The sequence below is a fragment of the Aethalodelphis obliquidens genome, unplaced genomic scaffold (assembly GCF_003676395.1).
Source record: "Aethalodelphis obliquidens isolate GAN/ISIS:26980383/991018 unplaced genomic scaffold, ASM367639v1 scaffold58, whole genome shotgun sequence".
In the NCBI taxonomy this organism is placed as follows: domain Eukaryota; kingdom Metazoa; phylum Chordata; class Mammalia; order Artiodactyla; family Delphinidae; genus Aethalodelphis; species Aethalodelphis obliquidens.
Genome location: NW_020838002.1, coordinates 7,734,895 through 7,750,995, shown reverse-complemented (window position 1 = coordinate 7,750,995; position 16,101 = coordinate 7,734,895). Strand labels below are relative to the sequence as shown.

At 36.7% G+C, this 16,101-nt stretch overlaps 1 protein-coding gene and 1 non-coding gene across 2 annotated transcripts in view; both read right to left on the bottom strand.

Annotated features, from left to right (window-relative positions):
* The window catches only part of PPM1E (protein phosphatase, Mg2+/Mn2+ dependent 1E), a 194,540-nt gene that overhangs the window by 92,633 nt on the left and 85,806 nt on the right, over positions 1-16,101 (bottom strand). The gene's annotated exons all lie outside the window — the stretch shown is intronic.
* Positions 843-949, bottom strand: LOC113609797 (U6 spliceosomal RNA). The gene has a single exon (XR_003428795.1). It is a non-coding gene; the product is annotated as a U6 spliceosomal RNA (small nuclear RNA).

Sequence of the window (16,101 nt, the reverse complement as noted above, 5' to 3'; positions counted from 1 at the left end):
TGTTCCAAGACCCCCCAGCGGATGCCTAAAACCATGAATAGTAGTGAACTCTAGATATACTATGCTTTTTCCTATACATACACACCTAGGATAAAGTTTAATTTATAAATTAGGCACAGTAAGAGATTAACAACAACTAATAATAAAATAGAGCAATAATAATATACTGTAATAAAAGTTATGTGAATGTGGTCTCTCTCTCAAAATATTGTACAAATTTAATGCCTTTTCCATCTTAACTAAGCATTGTATCAAGCACTGTGGCCGTAAAACTAGCATGAATTTGTTTATCTCGCAAAGTAAAACTGAGGATAAGGGGGACCACTGTGTATATTGTACCTGTTCGTTTTTTTTTAACATCTTTATTGGAGTATAATTGCTTTACAATGGTGTGTTAGTTTCTGCTTTATAACAAAGTAAATCAGTTATACATATACATGTTCCCATATCTCTTCCTTCTTGTGTCTCCCTCCCTCCCACCCTCCCTATCCCACCCCTCTAGGTGGCCACAAACCACCTAGCTGATCTCCCTGTGCTATGCGGCTGCTTCCCACTAGCTATCTATTTTACCTTTGGTAGTGTATATATGTCCATGCCACTCTCTCACTTTGTCCCAGCTTACCGTTCCCCCTCCCCATATCCTCAAGTCCATTCTCTAGTAGGTCTGTGTCTTTATTCCTGTCTTACCCCTAGGTTCTTCATGACATTTTTTTTCCCTTAAATTCCATATATACATGTTAGCATACGGTATTTGTTTTTCTCTTTCTGACTTACTTCACTCTGTATGACAGACTCTAGGTCCACCCACCTCACTACAAACAACTCAATTCCGTTACTTTTTAAAAAATACGGAACACTTCACGAATTTGCATGTCATCCTTGCGCAGGGGCCATGCTAATCTTCTCTGTATCGTTCCAATTTTAGTATATGTGCTGCCGAAGCGAGCACTGCCTGTTCATTTTGCAACAAAGAATTGCTTCTATAAGAGCCAAGCAAAGAAAGATCAAAGTAAATTTATGAGACCTAACTACAGGTTCAGCCAAGATCAAGAGAGGATATCCTTTGACTCACTTTTGTCCACATTCCTCAAGGCATCAATTTAAACCTTACTTTCTTTCATAAGGTTCTTTTCTCCAAACCTTTTCTTTCCTAGTTGTCTGCTGCTAATTAGACAAATTGATACTGATACAAAGAGCATATATTATGTAACATATAATACAGAGCTACTTGGTTATAGAGCTACTTGGTAGAAAATGTTGTTTCTCAAGTTCATTATGCTATATTAATTTACTAATCTAAAAGAAATCTGTAGAGCAGTCTTTCAGACCTTCTGTTTTTACATTTATAATTAGCTAAGTAGACAGAAGTTCTATTGTTTTTAGAAATAATAATTTTATGAGTTAAGCACATCAAATTCACGACAGGTTGCCTCTCATGGAAAGAGACAGAAATGAGACAAAGATGGGGTGGGGAGAGGACAAAGGGTAATTTAGCTTTATATAGTCATGTTTTATTACTTTTATTTAAAATTTTTAAACATTGTAATTTCTCAGAATAAAAATTTTAAAAAACTGTGTAGGAACTCATATATACTCCTCATCACAGCCAACCAATCTCCTTTCTATAGGCTGTATAGGAAATCACAATGTGCAGAGTTTCCAACGGGGAAAGGCCAGTTACTTTCTCCCACACATCTTTAAAGTCCCAATTATCCAATAAGTCACTGAGAAAGTACCCAAACGCTCTCTGAGGTAGTCCAAACCAGATTCTCACTAACTTCTCAAAAGACCCACATAGGCACATATTATTATTGTTAACTGGTATCTCTGAGGTCCAGAATCCACTTCTACCTGAGTAATGACATCTTCATATAGACATCTTACAGCATGAACACTCTGGCATAATTCATCTTATATTCTCAGACATGAAATATTATTTTCATCTGGGGAGATTTCTATAACTATTAGAATCTTGATAGAACTCTCAAAGCTACAAGAATATAATCAGTGATAAAATCATAAAACATTAAGTCTATTTGTTCTTCAGTAGTGAGAGACTGATTATACAAATAGACAACGACCAGATCATATACAACTCTGACACACAGTCTCTTTGGAGGGCAAACCACCTGGGAAGTCAAATCACAATCTCTGCAGCAATCACTTCAGAAGTTAGGATTTGGTCAATGACTGCCAGCTTCCTTTTTTTTTTTTTTCCCCCTCCACAGCCCACCACACACTTTCAACTCAGCACCAACCAGAGGACAAATATGCTTCCCAAACCAATTACCTAAGATGATTGGCTTCTAGTTAGCATTTCAGCTTCCCCACGCAAAACAGTCTCCAATCAGCATATCTTTTCTCTTTTTCACCATAAAACTTGCCCACTCCCATGTGAATCTGCCAAATGCAAGTGATGGTGGTAATTTTCTTGTTACCAATTGTTATTCAATTTCTTTGAATTTATAGCCTGTTTGTTCTCATTCTGGGTGGTCTTAATTTCCACAGTAGTGCAAAAATCATGCAAAAAGAAAACTAACATTATGAGCATTTTATTCTAATCCGGTTAAGATCACACTTCAATCTGGCTGTTAGCTATTGTTCTGTTTGCCAATCAGCTCACCAGAAACAATTTATCTCTTTTGATAAATGGTCTTTCATCACTTGAAAGACAAATCTGGAATTCTACTTCAATATTTGATGTTTCAGACTCACATTGGTACAGTTTCTTTCTTGAGAACTGTGATCACTTGAAAATAATAACCTAAGAAAAGACTGTGCTATATTTTAGAAAAACAATAATGCTGGTGGTATAACTTAGAACTAAATAGTGCAGTAAAATATCTGCTGTCAGTCTGTGAATATATCTGCAGAAAATATCAGAGGGTGATTCCTAAATTTTGTTGATATTGAAATGGTAAATCAGAGCAACCTACAAAGAGTTATGAAAATTTACCTGTAGTAAATTGAAGTTGTTTTGGGTAAATCGTGAGTTTATAGCTACAATGGCATAACTAATGTGAGTAGAAATTTTAATGACTTTATAAAAAAAAGGTTAAGAATGAAAAATCAAGAGCATTATATTTTCAATCACATCTCTGAGATTTGGTAATAATGTAATTACTTAAGGAAGTAAAACAAAACTCCAAAATGTTCTCAGTTCTTTGTGTGATATTATATACCTGAAAAAAAATTTCAAAATATTTGTTAGAGGAATGAAGTATAATATGTAGGAAGTAGTGTTTATAGTAAACATATTGAACTTTTACCGTAAATTATTTGCTATGATAGAGGAGCTTCCACAAATTATTAGAACAGAAGTTTTATCAAATGTTTTTTTAAACCACAAGTGGCCAGAGAATTGAATAATTTACTGACTTCAATTTTTATTTATCTTTTTTAAACTTCTATTATGTGCTATTCCAGGAAGTTGTTCTAAAGAGCTTCGGAGTAGAACTCTAGGCTTTCTCCTATACAGCTTACAATTTGAATTTTAATGTCATTATTTTGAGAAAATATTCCTATATTGTTAAAAAAATAATAGCCCCTTCAGAAATAAGTTCATCTGAAATTCCATTACTAACTCTTAAGAGCAGAGTAATCTGAATAAGCATTTCTACTAAATATTTCTACTAAGATTCACTGCCCTATCTGACAAACCCATTTCTTTCCGTTGCATTCAGTATCTTGATAGCTTCGTCTAAGTGTTGAATATTGCTGAACAAAAGACCACAGCCTCAACTGTAGGACAGTAGTAGCTCCAATTAGGAGACAAAAGATTGATTTATGGTTCACATTTGGAAGGAGTGTTGTTATTCCAGAAGATGATCTCTGTATTATATGAAGTGATATACCATTTTAAAGAACTAATCCCATTTGGTTGAAAATCGTGAACCATGACCTGAATTATAGAGGACTAAATCTGTAAAATAAATCTAGTTGCTAGGCTGCTATATGCTACCATTGGGTCCTTCCTGAAAATGCTAATTAATGATGACTACCAGAACATACCCAGATATGTACTATGTCAGAAAATTCTAGTAAATTCCTATTTCGTCACACAATTCTCCTATATGATTGGCTATACTAAGACTGGGCATTCATACATAGACAAAGTCTATCATAATGGGCAAAGTGACCACGTCATTCCTTGAACGCATAACTAACTTATAGTCTACCTCCGCATCCACAGTTCTTCCATATCTGAGGTTCCACATCCAAGGATTCAACCAACCCATGGATCGTGTAGCACTGTACTATTTACTATTGAAAAAAATCTGTATATAAGTGGACCCATGCAGTCCAAACAGGTTTTGTTCAAGGATCAACTGTACAGGCATACCTTGGAGATACTGCAGCTTCGGTTTCAGACCACTATAATAAAATGAATATCACAATAAAGTGAGTCACAGAAATTTTTTCATTTCTAAGTGCATATGAAAGTTATGTTTACACTATACTGTACAGTCTACTAAGTATGCAATAGCCTTATATCTAAAAGATCCATGTACCTACCTAAATTAAACAACATTTTTTTGCTAAAGAATGCTAACCGTCATCTGAGCCTTCAGCAAGTCATAATCTTTTTGCTGGCAGAGGGTCCTGCCTCCACGTTAGTGGCTGCTGACTGATCAGGGCGGTGGTTGCTGAAGGCTGCGGGGCAGGGCGGGCGTGGCAATTTCTTAAAATAAGACAACAATGAAGTTTTCTGCACTGATTGACTCATCCTTTCATGAATGATTTCTCTGTAGCATACAATGCTGCTTGACAGCATTTTACCCACAGAACTTCTTTCAAATGTGGAGTCAATCCTCTCAAACCCTGACACTGCTTTATCAACTAAGTTTATGTAATATTCTAAATCCTTTGTTGTCATTTCAACAGTCTTCACAACATCATCACCAGGAGTAGAGTCCATCTCAAGAAATCACTTTCATTGCTCATCCATAAGAAGCAACTCCTCATCTGTTAAAGTTTTATCATGATAGCAGCAATTCAGTCACATCTTCAGGATCCACTTCTAATTCTGGTTCTCTTGCTATTTCCTGCAGAGAAATTCATTTCTAGTTTTTGATTTAAAGTGAGAGACATGTAACTCTTCCTTTCACTTGAACACTTAGAGGCCACTGTATGGTTAATAATTGGCTGAACTTCAATATTGTCTCAGGGAATAGGGAGGACTGAGGAGAGGGAAAGAGGTGGGGGAATGGCCTGTTGCTGAAGCAGTCAGAACACACACATTTATTGATTAAGTTTGCCATCTTATATGAGCACAGTTCATGACGCCCCCAAACTATTACAACAGTAACATCAAAGATTTACTGATCACAGATCACCACAAAAAATACAAGGAAAAAGTTTGAAATATTGTAAGAATTACCAAAATGTGCCAAAGAGACATGAAGTGAGCATATGCTGTTGGAAAAATGGCACTGATGGACCTGCTCAATGTGCAGTTGCCACGAAACTTCAATTTGTAAAAAATGCAGCATCTGCAAAGTACAACAAAGCTAAGGACAATAAAATGAGCTATGCATGTATGAGAAGCCAGTCTAATAATCTAATGAAAAATGATAACATCCAATAATACTTGAATAAAAGATTATCAGCAGAAATATTTAACTTAAAAAATTTAACCTTTAAATACCATTGGTCTTAGTTCAAACCAAATTGTCTGTAGGATCATGTGATATGCCAGTTAGTATGTTTTTCTTATTCAGGTGCAAATATCACAAAAATCACATTTTTGCAAATGTCCAATATTCCAAAGATTGACTGCTGATGTCTTTTTTTCACTGAATCCTTATAAAATATACTGCCTCTATAAAAGACTCTAGGTAGAAATAAGAATCAACAGTGAAATAAATTCCATTAACACATTTTTATGGAAATAAGTTTAATGACAGCCTTCAAAAGCCCCATGTGGAGAGGTGATCAACTATCTTTTAAAGCCCACACTGGGGGGCTTCCCTAGTGACGCAGTGGTTAAGAATCCAATGCAGGGGACACTGGTTTGAGCCCTGGTCCGGGAGGATCCCACATGCCGCGGAGCAACTAAGCCCATGCACCACAACTACTGAGCCTGAGCTCTAGAGCCCATGAGCCACAACTACTGAAGCCACGTGCCACAACTACTGAAGCCCGCGTGCCTAGAGCCTGTGCTCCACAACAAGAGAAGCCACTGCAATGAGAAACCCGCGCACCGCAATTAAGAATAGCCCCCGCTCGCTGCAACTAGAGAAAGCCCGGGCACAGCAAACGAAGACCCAACACAGGCAAAAATAAATAAATAAATAAAATAAATTTTAAAAACTATGTATTTCTGGGCTTCCCTGGTGGCGCAGTGGTTGAAAGTCCGCCTGCCGATGCAGGGGACGTGGGTTCGTGCCCCGGTCTGGGAGGATCCCACATGCCGTGGAGCGGCTAGGCCCGTGAGCCATGGCCGCTGAGCCTGTGCGTCCAGAGCCTGTGCTCCGCAACACGAGAGGCCACAACAGTGAGAGGCCCGCGTACCGAAAAAAAAAAAAAAAAAATTGTATTTCTTTTCAAACTAAATAAGACACTGAAGGATATATTATATAGGCCAGCACTCATACAATGTTTATTTACATTTTTCTTCATAGTTTTTAATCTCAACTGAAAAATTATACCTGACATCACTGTTTTAATCTATAAACATTATACTCTCATCTTTATTAAAACACTTTACTTTCTTCCTTTTAAAGTTATCCTTATCATTCATGTCCATATACCCATTTGTAATATAAATTACAATTACCTGTAATTCATTTTATACCAGAAATCTTGGTAACTTTTATTTTTTGTGACCACGTCACACATCTTGTGGGATCTTAGTTCCCCAACTAGTGTTCGTACCTGGGTCCCCTGCAGTGGAAGTGTGGAATCCAAACCACTGGACAGCCAGGGAATTCCCAGTAACTTTTTAAATCATATTAGAAAATCTTCACAATAAATTCAGATAATAATCCAGTACATTTGTAAATATGGATCGTTTGTTTTTAATCTCTAAAATGAGTAAAATTCTCTTATATCTCAGGACGTATATAAGGTAAAATAATATTGGAACACACTTCTCAAAAAGTAGTATTTAATTCTTATGGAATGAATCCCCCAAATAATGCATCTCCATATTCAACCGTAATATGGTATACAGAAACACATGAAAATGCTGTGACAGAAACTACAGTGATTTGCCTAAAACAAATACTTGCAAAACAAACCCTGCCCCTTCCTTTGAAGGTCTAGCATTTGTTTAAATTGTATGCTTGGGGCTCTTAGTTATGACTAATCACTTCATACATACCATTTTCCCTATGATCTTCTTTGTTCCACAGGACTATCTTTTAGTTAATCAAAAAATATTTTTACAGTTATAGATTTAAAGACAAACTGGGCATAAAGCAGAGTTTATCATCACCCCCCCACACACACATACACACAGTTTCCCCTATTATTACATTAGTATGGTACATTTCTTACAATTTATGAACTAATATTGAAACGTTATTAAGCAGTCCATGGCTTATTTGGATTTCCTTAGTTTTCACATAATGGCCTCTTTCTGTTCCAGTATCCCATTTACGATACCACTTACATTTAGTCACCATATCTGTTTAGGCTCCTCTTAGCTCCTTCGTTTCTTTTTAGGATCTTGACAGTTTTGAGTAGTTCTGGTCAGGTAAATTGTAGGCTGCTTCCCTATTAGAATTTTTGTGATGCTTTTCTCATGGTTAGACTGGGATTAAGGACTTTTGTGAAGAAGGTCATAGAGGTTAAGTACCATTTTCATCACATCATATCAAAGGTACATACTATTTATAATGATTTATGACTACTGATGTTGACCTTGATCATCTGGCTGAAGTAGTGTTCATCAGATTTCTCCCATAAAGTTACTCTCTGTGTCTCCCTGTTCCCACTTTCCACACTGTATTCTTTGGAATGAAGTCACTGTACACAGCCCATACTTAAGGAGTGGGGAGTTATGCTCCCCTGCATAATTTGGTATTATTCTGTATGAAGAGATTTGTCTCTTCATCTCCATTTATTAATTTACCCAATTACTCATTTATATCAGTACAGACTCACAGATATTTATTTTAAACTGTACTATATTATTTTTTGTTGTTCAAATGTTTCCAGGCTTGCCCATCAAGAGCGCTTTCAGTTTGTTCCTAACGCTTTTTTTTTTTAAAGCCCTTAAACGCTTCAAAAATTTAAAGCATACCCCCACTAATGGGGGGTATTTTTTTTTTTTTAAGCCCTTCCTTACTTTCTGCCACTACAAGACGCTCCAGGCTGATACTGTATATTTTTTGCTCCAATCCTTGAAACACAGACACACAACACACAGAGACATATACACACATGGGGAGAATGACATGTAATGATGGAAGAAGACTGAAGTGCTCCAAGGATTGCTGGCACACCACCAGAAGCTAGGCACAGGCAAGAAAGGATTCTCCTCTACAGGTCTAGAGCAGCCGCTTAATTTTGACGTCTACTCTCCAGAAGTGTGCAAGAATAAATTTCTGTTGTTTTGAGCCAAACAGTTCATGGTACTTTGTCATGGAAGCCCTAGGAAACTAGTATATTCACCTGAACTTTGCCCCTGCCCTATATGATTTTCCCCAAACAGTAAATGGTACCACATTCACCCAGCTGCTCAAGTTGCTCCCACAAACCTGGGAGTTCTTGATTCTGCTCTTTCTCTCATCCCTACATCTAATTTATCAGGAACTTTTGTTGATTCTATCCCCCAAATATACCCTGAATCCATCCACTTCCATCTCCTCGGCTACCACCAAAGTCCAATGACTATTATTCCTAGCCTATGCAAATTACTGCAACAGCCTCTCAATTGGCCTCCCTACTTCAATTCTTACCCTTTTCCAGTCCTTTCTCCACATAGCAGCCAGAGTTATCTTCTTAAAATGTAAATATGGGGCTTCCCTGGTGGCGCAGTGGTTGAGAGTCCGCCTGCCGATGCCGGGGACACGGGTTTGTCCCCCGGTCCGGGAAGATCCCACATGCCGCGGATTCTCTGGGCCGTGAGCCACGGCCGCGGAGGAGAGGCCACAACAGTGAGAGGCCCGCGTACCGCAAAAAAAAAAAAGTAAATATGATCATGTACTTCTTTGCTTAAGAAAAAAATTCAAACTCCCTATAGGAGTCACAAAGGCCCTATGAGGGTCTGACTTGACTCCCGCCTAACTTTTCCAACTTTATATCTGGTTACCCTCTTCCTCATCCACAAAGCTTCAGCCATGATGGTGGCTCTCAACTGCCTCATGGCTTTTACCCTTCTGTCTGGACCCCGGTCCCCAACACTCTTCATGTGGTTAGATCTTTCTCAACTCCTTCAAGTCTAATCTTAAATATTTAATACATATATATTTTTGAGATGAATATACGATGAGAATGAGTTCCTTGGTAAATGCAGTTATAGAAACTGTCACTCAGGAAAGAAAAAATATTATTTCCTACCAGTATTCAAATTAAGAAAGTGTTAAATAAAATCACTAATATAATGCAGGTAATTTATTGGTGTTTATATTATATACAAGATCTCTATTAGGTCAGGAGGGAAGGATACTAATATAGAATCTAAACAAATACTGTACCCTTATAGACTTGGAAAATAGTGGGTCAACTCTTGTTTTCAGAGACAATTCCCTTATTTGGGCAGAATTAAAGATATCTGGCCCAGAAAATTTTTCCTACTGACAAGAAAAACATTCTTACCTCATTCCTCTTTAGAATTTACTCAATGCCTATAGCCTTTGCTCTAGAATAGAACAAATTAACAATGTATCAGGTATTAACACCATACAGACACAAACTCAATTTTATATTTCAATTGTCTTATTTATCTTCAAAATCCCCTCACTCATAACTTTTCATAGCTGTCTTCCCTAAAGCTAAAAAAATGTATATTCTTCATATATGCCATATTAATCAGGTCTTTCAAACAGAGGGTCTGTTTTATGGGTTGTAAAATCAATCTATGAGTGAACGTTTTTAAAAAATGAATAGAAATATCAGAGTTCATTATTGTATTAAGTTTCATAAAACTTTGATTTCAGGTTGTATTTGTGTGTGTGTGAGTGCATGTATGTAGTAAGTCACAATACATCTCTTACTGTGAATTGAAGTGTAGTAAGTCACAATACATCTCTTACTGTGGACTGAAGTTAAAAAAAGATTAAAAGCATTGCTATATATGTCTACCTAAGCAATAATCAGATCATGTCACTCATGTCACTCACATGCCTAAAATTCTTCAGTACCTTCATAATTCACTTAAAATAAAATCTAACCTTACCATGATCTATAAAGGCCCCATACTGAACTCTGCCTCTCTTTTCAGTGTTATCATATGCCACCTTCCTCTTTACTCACTAATTCCCCAGTAGCATCAGTCTCCTTTCAGGTCCTCAAACATGACAAGCTATTCTGTCCTCAGGATCTTTGCATATGTTCTTTTCTCCTTTGTTATATTATCTGTAAAAAAATACTTTAAAATACTTTAGTATACAGTGAGATGGTTTGTTTAAATCTCTTCTACTGTTTCTCAATAAGGTTAGGGGTGAGATGGGATGGTAACAGGTGAGGTGGCATGCTCCCACAAGGAATACTAGAAAGGTCTGTGTGGAGGGGTAGCTTTTGTTACTACAACATAACCTGGGGGTGAGGGTGGGGCTGCCACTGGCATTTGTGGGCAGGATTCAGGGATGCTAAATATCCTGTAACACATAAGATACCCTGCCTCATGAAAAACTGTCCTGCTCAAAATACCAAAAGAACATTCTCCTCACCACCTGTTCCCATTATGACAAACAGCATCCCTAATCTAAGGGCAGTTAGTTAATATTTGAATCACCATAATTCAGGAATATCCATTCCAAGGTATTTGAATTACATACATACATGCACACACACATAAATAACAAAAGCAAAAAATCCTACCCTCTAAATTTTAGAGTTTGGTCTACTCACATTTAATGCAATTACCAATATGGTTGGATTTACGTCTGTTATTTTGCTATCTGTTTTCTGTACGTCTTACAGCTTTTTAGTTTCTCTATTCTTCTTTTACTGCCTTCTTTTATGTTAGACAATTTTGGGGGGTCCAATTTTAATTTCTCCTATTTTTAAACTATAATTTTGGATTACATTCTAGTATATTTCTCTTAATTGGTTGCTCTAAAGATTAAACTACGTATCTTATCACAATCTACTTAATGCTAATACTAATTCCGGTAAAATACAGGAACTTGGCTATAATATAGCTCCATTTTCTTCTCCTTCTTTTGTCCTAGTATTGTTATCTATACAATACTTCTATCCATTATAAGCCCAACAAACAGTATTATAATTATTGCTTTATACAATCTTTTTTTAAAAAATATTTATTTATTTATTGGTTATATTGGGTCTTAGTTGTGGCACACAGGATCTTTCGTTGTGGCACTCAGGCTTCGCTCTAGTTGTAGCACGTGGGCTCCAGAGCTCATGGGCTCTGTAGTTGTGGCACACAGGCTCTCTAGTTGTGGCGTGAGGGCTTAGTTGCCCCGTGGCATGTGGGATCTTAGTGCTCCAACCAGAGACTGATCCAACGTCCCCTGCATTGCAAGACAGATTCTGAACCACTGGACTACCAGGGAAGGCCCAACAATCTTGTATTTTGAAAAGCTACTACTAAAATTAAAGAAAAAAAATGTTTATACTATCTTTTACATTTACCCAAATGGTTACCATTTCTGGTGTTCTTATTCCTGTGTATTTGAGTTATTGTCTGGTGTCATATCCCTTTAACCTGAAGTACTTCTTTTGGTATATCTTGTAATTTTCTCAGTATTTATCTAGGAATGTCTTTATTTCACCCTCACAGTACTGCTGAATATGGAAATCTTGATTGACAATGTTTTTACCCCCCAGCATTCCACTGCCTTCTGGCCTCCACTGAAACAGTTATACAATTTGTTTCCTTTTACACAATGAATCATTTTTCTCTTGCTGCTTTCAAGATTTTCTCTTTGCCTTTGGTTCTCTCAGTAGTTTGATTATGACTATGATGTATCTAGGCATCGTTCTCTTTGTGCTTATCTTTTTGGGTCTTGGGTGTTTACTGACCTCCTTAGATCTGCAGATTAATCTTTTTCCATCAAATTTAGAAAGTTTTCAGCCATTATAAGTTCAAATACTTATTTTGCCTCTTTCTCTTCTCTCCTTCTGGAACTCCTCTTACACTTAGAGGGGTACACATTTGTCTCTAAGGTTCTGTTCATTTTCCTTCAGTCTCTTGTTCTCTGTTCTACAGATTGGATACTTTCTCTTGATCTATATTTCAATCCACGAACTCATTCTTCTGCCATCTCAAACCTTCTGTTACCCATCTACTGAATTTTTATTTCAGTATTGTACTTTCCAAATCTAGAATTTCCATCTAGTTCTTTTAGTTAGTTTCTATTTGTTTACTGATTTAATTACTTGAACATATTTATAATACCTGTTTTAAAATCTTTTAACTGCTAAATACAACATCCAAGCACACTCAGAGTTAATTTCTAATGGCTGCTTTTTCTCCTGAGTATGGCTCATAATTTCTTGTTGAAAATTGGAAATTTTTTACATCTTTATTGGAGTATAACTGCTTTACAATGGTGTGTTTCTGCTTTATAACAAAGTGAATCAGCTATAAATATACATATATCCCTGAATCTCCTCTTCCTGCGTCTCCCTCCCACCCTCCCTATCCCACTCCTCTAGGTTGTCACAAAGCACTGAGCTGATCTCCCTGTGCTATGTGGCTGCTTCCCACTAGCTATCTATTTTACATTGGCAGTGTATATATGTCCATGCCACTCTCTCACTTTGTCCCAGCTTACCCTTCCCCCTTCCCGTGTTCTCAAGTCCATTCTCTACGTCTGCATCCTTATTCCTGTCCTGCCCATAGGTTCTTCATGACCTTTTTTTTTTTTAGATTCCATATATACGTGTTAGCATACGCTATTCCTTTTCCTCTTTCTGACTTACTAACTCTGTATGACAGACTCTAAGTCCACCCACCTCACTACAAATAACTCAATTTCATTTCTTTTTATGGCCGAGTAACATTCCATTGTATATATGTGCCACATCTTCTTTATCCATTCATCTGTTGATGGACACTTAGGTTGCTTCCATGTCCTGGCTATTGTAAACAGAGCTGCAATGAAAACTGTGGTACATGACTCTTTTTGAATTATGGTTTTCTCAGGGTACATGCCCAGTAGTGGGATTGCTGGGTCATATGGTAGTTCTATTTTTAGTTTTTTAAGGAATCTCCATACTGTTCTCCATAGTTGCTGCATCAATTTACATTCCCACCAACAGTGTAAGAGGGTTCCCTTTTCTCCACACCCTCTCCAGCATTTATTGTTTGTAGATTTTTTGATGATGGCTATTCTGACTGCTGTGAGGTGATATCTCATTTTAGTTTTGATTTGCATTTCTCTAATGATTAGTGATGCTGAACATCCTTTCATGTGTTGGTTGGCAACCTGTATATCTTCTTTGGAGAAATGTCTATTTAAGTCTTCTGCCCATTATTGGATTGGGTTGTTTTTTTGATATTGAGCTGCATGAGCTGCTTATAAATTTTAGAGATTAAACCTTTGTCAGTTGCTTCATTAGCAAATATTTTCTCCCATTCTGAGGGTTGTCTTTTCATCTTGCTTATGGTTTCCTTTGCTGTGCAAAAGCTTTTAAGTTTCATTAGGTCCCATTTGTTTATTTTCTTTTTATTTCCATTTCTCTAGGAGGTGGGTCAAAAAGGATCTTTGCTGTGATTTATGGCACAGAGTGTTCTGCCTACGTTTTCCTCTAATAAGAGTTTTATAGTGTCTGACCTTACTCTAGGTCTTAATCCATTGTGAGTTTATTTTTGGGTATGGTATTAGAAAGTGTTCTAATTTCATTCTTTTACATGGAGCTGTCCAGTTTTCCCAGCACCACTTACTGAAGAGGCTGTCTTTTCTGTATTGTATATTCTTGCCTTTTTAAAAAATAAGGTGACCATATGTGCGTGGGTTTATCTCTGGGCATTCTATCCTGTTCCATTGATCTATATTTCTGTTTCTGTGCCAGTACCATACTGTCTTGATTACTGTGGCTTTGTAGTATAGTCTGAAGTCGGGGAGCCTGATTCCTCCAGCTCTGGTTTTCTTTCTCAAGATTGCTTTGACTATTTGGCTTCTTTTGTGTTTCCATACAAATTGTAAAACTTTTTTGTTCTAGATCTATGAAAAATGCCATTGGTAGTTTGATAGGCATTGCACTGAATCTGTAGATTGCTTTGGGTAGTAGAGTCATTTTCACAATGTTGATTCTTCTAATCCAAGAACATGGTATATCTCTCCATCTGTTTGCAACACCTTTAATTTCTTTCACCAGTGTCTTATAGTTTTCTGCATACAGGTCTTTAGTCTCCTTAGGTAGGTTTATTCCTAGGTATTTTATTCTTTTTATTGCAATGGTAAATGGGAGTATCTCCTTAATTTCTCTTTCAGATTTTTCATCATTAGTGTATAGGAATGCAAGAGATTTCTGTGCATTAATTTTGTATCCTGCAACTTTACCAAATTCATTGATTAGCTCTAATAGATTTCTGGTAGCATCTTCAGGATTCTCTATGTATAGTATCATTTCATCTGCAAACAATGACAGTTTTACTTCTTCTTTTCCAATTTGGATTCCTTTTGTTTCTTTTTCATCTCTGATTGCTGTGGCCAGAACTTCCAAAACTATGTTGAGTAACAGTGGTGAGAGTGGACAACCTTGTCTTTTTCCAGATCTTATAGGAAATGGTTTCAGTTTTTCACCATTGAGAATGATGTTGGCTGTGGGCTTGTCATATAGTGCCTTTATTATATTGAGGTAAGTTCCCTCTATGCCTACTTTCTGGAGGGTTTTTATCATAAATGGGTGTTGAATTTTGTCAAAAGCTTTTTTTGCATCTATTGAGATGATCATATGGTTTTTCTCCTTCAATTTGTTAATATGGTGTATCACATTGATTGATTTCTGTACTTTGTAGAATCCTTGCAATCCTGAGATAAACCCCACTTGATCATAGTCTATGATCCTTTTACTGTGCTGTTGGATTCTGTTTGCTAGTATTTTCCTGAGGATTTTTGCATCTATGTTCATCAGTGATATTGGCCTGTACTTTTCTTTCCTTGTGACATCTTTGGTTTTGGTATCAGGGTGATGTTGGCCTCATAGAATGAGTTTGGGAGTGTTCCACCCTCTGCCATATTTTGGAAGAGTTTGAGAAGGACAGGTGTTAGTTCTTCTCTAAATGTTTGAGAGAATTCGCCTGTGAAGCCATCTGGTCCTGGGCTTTTGTTTCTTCGAAAATATTTAATCAGTCTCAATTTCAGTGCTAGTGATTGGTCTGTTTATATTTTCTATTTCTTCCTGGTTCAGTCTTGCAAGGTTGTGCTTTTCTACGAATTTTTCCATTTCTTCCAGGTTGTCCATTTTACTGGCATATAGTTACTTGAAGTAATCTCTCATGATCCTTTGTATTTCTACAGTGTCAGTTGTTATTTCTCCTTTTTCATTTCTAATTCTATTGATTTGAGTCTTCTCCCTTTTTTTCTTGATGAGTCTGGATAATGGTTTATCAATTTTGTTTACCTTCTCAAAGAACCAGCTTTTAGTTGTATTGATCTTTCCTATTGTTTCCTTCATTTCTTTTTCATTTATTTCTGATCTGATCTTTACGATTTCTTTCCTTCTGCTAACTTTGGGAGTTTTCTGTTCTTCTTTCCCTAATTGCTTTAGGTGTAACGTTAGGTTGTTTATTTGAGATGTTTCCTGTTTCTTGAGGTAGGACTGTATTGCTATAAACTTCCCTCTTAGAACTGCTTTTATTGCATACCATAGGTTTTGGGTCGTCATGTTTTCACTGTCATTTGTTTCTAGGTATTTTTTTGATTTCTTCAGTGATCTCTTGGTTATTAAGTAGTGTATTGTTTAGTCTCCATGTGTTTGTATTTTTTACAGATTTTTTTTTTTTTTTTTTTTTTTTTC